Below are 5,032 nucleotides of genomic sequence, written 5' to 3' on the forward strand. Positions count from 1 at the left end.
AGAAAGAGCATGAAGCATCTCTGAAGCATGAAGTTGTAAACATTGTCAGAAGAAACTGCTGGAACCCCCACTGAAATAGTGCATGACTAGGTAGAGAAGACAAAGTCTGAAGAGCTGATCAATCGAAGAGGTGACATCCAAAAGTAGGAATGAATGAGTGTCTATATAGTAGATGAACCATCTCACCGAAATGCATAGGTGCCTTGCCACTGCACCCGCCTAGTACATAGGAACAAAAACTGAATACATAGATCACTCAATCGAACCAAGGAAGCAATAGAGCCAACAGGTGAACCCCCCCATAATGCTGAACAGGGTGAGGGGTGACAGGAACACTGAAATGCAATGCCAAAAACATCTGCAAGAAGAAGAATCAGGAACACCAACAGTGCAATAGAAGTACAAGCACATGATAAAGGGCGGTGTCACCGATACACTGCATGGGCTAATGTCATGGAAGAAAAATTCACTAGACAAACGTGGATGAGCACAAAATGGCAAAACATCATGACCCCCCATGGCACTTTATAACTGAGTGTGAGTACAAACAAACACAAGGTGTATAAGATCCCAGATATGCAAAAGCAGGCACTTTATCTTAGTGTGTTTACAGAAAAAAGAATGCAACAGAATAGAAGCATACAATGCTCAGAAGTCAGAAAGAAGAGTGAGCCAAAAAAATAGAAGAAGAGATCCCAAGACCTATAGAATCCAAGTAATCTGCCAGAGTACAAAAGTGCAAAACTTGGAGGAGAAAGAACCTGGAGCAGAATCTGGATAAAAGACCTCTGCAACTGAATAACTCACAGAACCAGCTTTCCAACAATATCTGGCGAGCCTAGAAAAGAGTCCGAATGAGCGAGATATGGCTCCTAGAAGGAAAAATAGAATATCTGGCTTTGACTACCAAAATAGGCAACCAGACTATAGAAAAAATCAAAAACACCTATACCATCATCTTTGTCTCAGAACCAGCTTTTCGACGCATTTTTCGGATCGAAAAAATATGTCTGTATGCTCAAGTTACGGAAGAAAAACCGACAGGGCCTCTGAATGCAAGAAAAAATTATTTTTTTTTTTAATAAAAAAAATTTAAAAACAAAAATCCCCCCCCCCCACTGCCGGCGGAGCGGCGGTCGGGCGGCGGGAGAGAGGTGGGCCGCCGCGGAGTCACTACGGGCCGCTGAGCGGTAACCACCAGCGGTGACCACAGCGGTGACTGCAGCGGTAAAAAAAACTGCACTTTTATATTTTTTTTGCAATTTTTTGATTTTTGACGCCTCGTACTGCGTTCAGGGGGCCGTACAGCCCTGTCGAACAAAATTTTTTTGCCTCCCAGACCAACAGTGTCCAAAAAGGATAAATTTTATATGGATTCTGGGGTTTTTGGGCGCTCTAAGCGCAATGGTGATGTTCATTTGAGCCCAAAGTGACTAGAAAAAAAGGATCCCCCCTAAATCCACATAAAAAGCTTCTGAAACCCTTGAAAAATGCAGCTTTTGAAATGCTTCAACAAACCATGAACAGCAAGTAGCAGGCTTGCTCTGATACCATGTTAGATTAGGTGAATAACTAATCTCCCAAGAACACCTGCATGCATAACCTTGTCACATGGATGAAGCAAAGAACAGAAGCAAGAAAAAATTATGGAGGCCAAAAAGCCAGATCCATCTTATGGACATGCAAAGAGAAATATCTCATATAATCCAATAAGTGAATGAGAAAATACAAAGAGGTGAATCCTTATAAAGGAATCACAAAACCCGAAAAGGGAAACTAAATCCTTAAAAAGCTAGGTTGCACAATATAATTAATAAAATATTAATTATATGCACCTACAAGATAGCTTAAGAAAACAAGAGTAATAGGCAACTTAATTAATTAAACCAAAGTGATTTAATTAATAAGTGCGAACAACTAATTACTCTAACACAAATGACCTCTCATCAGTCCATACTTCAAATTATTTTCAATATCTCTAGAGGTCATAAAAGCTTGATATAATGTTTGTGGTTCTTTATCCCTTATTAGAAAAATCATTTTCTTATCAAATGCACCGAAGTAAATAGCTAGACACATTTGATCATTGGGTCTATAACTCTCAGGGATATCATTAAAAAATCTAGCAAATTTGATATTGAATTGAGGCACAAGTTCACCATCCTCAATGTGAATCCTGAAAAACTTATCATAAGAATCAGACATGTTTACCTGTTCTCCAAATTTCTCCATGAAGGCGGAATGCAACTCACTCCAAGATGAAATGAAACATGCTGGTAGAAAACAAAACTAGTCTCTAGCATCACCTTCTAAGGTCTGAACAAATAGCTTCATGTGTACATCCTCATGAGCAATCTCATAGTCACCCATTAAATCAATAAAGAACTCAACATGATGACCGGTTGAAACAAGATGGTTCCCACTAAACTTAGGCAAACCTTTTCTAACATCATTAGGAATGCAATTTGGGAAACCATGAATACCATTAAAACATAATGGCATATACCACTTGGTAGAAATGGATCTAGGAACTTCACTAACTGGCTACATCTTAGGTGAAATGAATCTTGACATCCTTTAAACTTAAAGCTCAATCACCAAGATTACTTTTAGTATTCATTAATTGTAGCAGATCTATACCCTTCTACTAGTCTCAACTTCAAACACACTTCACAAACTTAAATACAACCAACTAAAACTTGATCTAATGAAGTGTATAAAACCTTAAAACTATTCTCCTCTTCTTAGTGCTGAAACTTCACTTGACGGAGAACACATATGCAAAACTTACTTTCTTTCATGACAAGAAAAACATCATGAAAATGAAATACCTCAAGTGTTGCTACATGGAACCACTGATCTGCTAATTGGCTTGGTGTTGAGCTCAATTTCTCACACCATTGATCATATCCTTATAGATTCGCCATCTCCTTGAGGAGAAGTTAAATGAAATCACAATTGTGATTCATTTCTTATCATTTCAAATTCTTTTGACAGAAGATTAAACAACACTTCAAAACTTATTGGTCAAAAATTCATATACTCTCTCTTCTTGTTTTAAAATTCAACACAACTTTCAGATTTTCCTATTTCAACTGAAAACTCTTGAAAGCAATTTTATACATAACTAATCTACACTGGTTCAGAGATCCTTTAGAGAGAGTCACCACTCACAATTGTGAGAAAGATTTAAAACATATGATTTATAACATGGCAGATCTAAACTGAAATTCCAACTTGTAAAAATTTTCAAAACTTTTAAACACTATAAAGAGAGAAACCCTTTTTCAACAATTCTGACTCTGAATTACAACAGTATTTGGAAAACAACAACTGGCTAACGTGACTAAAGATGAGCACTCTTAGAAACATAATCTATATTCAACCTTGAAAATACTACTATAACAGATAAAACTTAACTGGGCTGCATGACATTTAAGTAAGAAATTTGGAAAAAATAACATTAGAGAACTTATTGTTACAAATTTTGCATGCCCTTCTCCTGTTGTATTGAATCCCTTCTTAAATTCTCAAGGTTTATCTACTATTCAAATTCAATACACACTAGAGACTATTATCCTTTCAACAAAATGGATTTGTAGTGCCTACCCTCGTTTACCCTTTTCTGGACACATTGTGGCTATTATTATCAAATTATGTTAAACTAGTTTTATGTTGATGGATTAGTGATATTGTTTTGAGACTATCAGACATTATGTTATGGATTCAGTTGATATATGATGAGATCATTTAGACTTTACATTTCATGTATGCATGATGATCATTACATTGCTTTTAGTTATTGATGATGATTAGTTAGATGGTTTATTATCTCATGTGTTTTATTATGGATACTTACCCCATACTTGCATGTGTATGATGTGTGTGTTTGCTCTTATTGTATGGCATTTTTTATGTGGTTAAGGAAGGGAGTCGTAGTCACTTGCTAGTCGGGATCTACACGATGCACCACTTCCTGCCATTGCCTATTTAGCTTAGCATTATATATATTGTATTTACATGCATGGTTTTTATGCAAGTTGCAGGTACCGGGTATCGACTTCCCTGAATTGCCAAGATGAGCATAACCTATTACACTATCTTAATGATAAGAGAAGGGAGATAAATTCTCAAGTCCAAATCCCAAACCCTTGAACCACTTGTCCTAGTAAGGTAGGACAAGTATTTAGATATTTTAACCACTGAATGTGTTGGATGACATAATTTGTGATGTTTAAGCCTTTAGACTAATTTTGTGTGCATTGTTCTATGATGGGTTTTCATATTTTATCTTGGAGGTCTATGGTGAATTTTCTATTAATTAAGTCTTAATAAATTAATTATTTGGAGAAAATTAATATAATATCATGATCTTTGATATTTTGACTATAATTAATTAAATGAGAATTAATTGAGAAAGAGAATTAAATAAAAGAAAAATAGAAATTAATAATTAATAATAATTATAAAATAATAAAGTAATAAATAAATAATAATAATAAAACTTATAAAAATTAAAATGAAAGTTATAAAAAAAAATCAAATAAGAGTTATAAGCTTGCCTAGGAGTAAACACACATTTTTATTTCTACTATGTCAACAACACAGGAGTTAGTGCACCAATTAAGCACATGGTGTCTACAACCTTGTGACTCATCTAGAATGTTGGAAAAAGCTCGTGCTTAGTTGTCTACACCTTCTAGTTGTTTCTAGAGAGATTCTAGGTGCTTCCTGAGAGGCTTTTATATTCAGGCATTCCTAGAAGCTTAAACACAGCGTGGGAGAGCATTTTGGAGCATTGGAGGACTCGAAAACTTTAGAGAAGGGAGGAGCTTGTTCTGCAAATCTTTTGAGGAAAAGCGAATTAGCATCAGAATTCGGGTAGACTCTTGTGATTTTGCTTATGCTATTTATGCACCTTGCACTTCCTGTCTTCTTCGTGTCTTCCATATGTTTTCTGAGGATTTCCATATTTTGATTGTATGCATCATTGCCATGGTTAGTCAAAATTTATTTGAGAAGACCTTATATG

This window comes from Cupressus sempervirens, chromosome 9, assembly GCF_028749045.1.
Source record: "Cupressus sempervirens isolate cs-2001-9-10 chromosome 9, ASM2874904v1, whole genome shotgun sequence".
In the NCBI taxonomy this organism is placed as follows: Eukaryota; Viridiplantae; Streptophyta; class Pinopsida; order Cupressales; family Cupressaceae; genus Cupressus; species Cupressus sempervirens.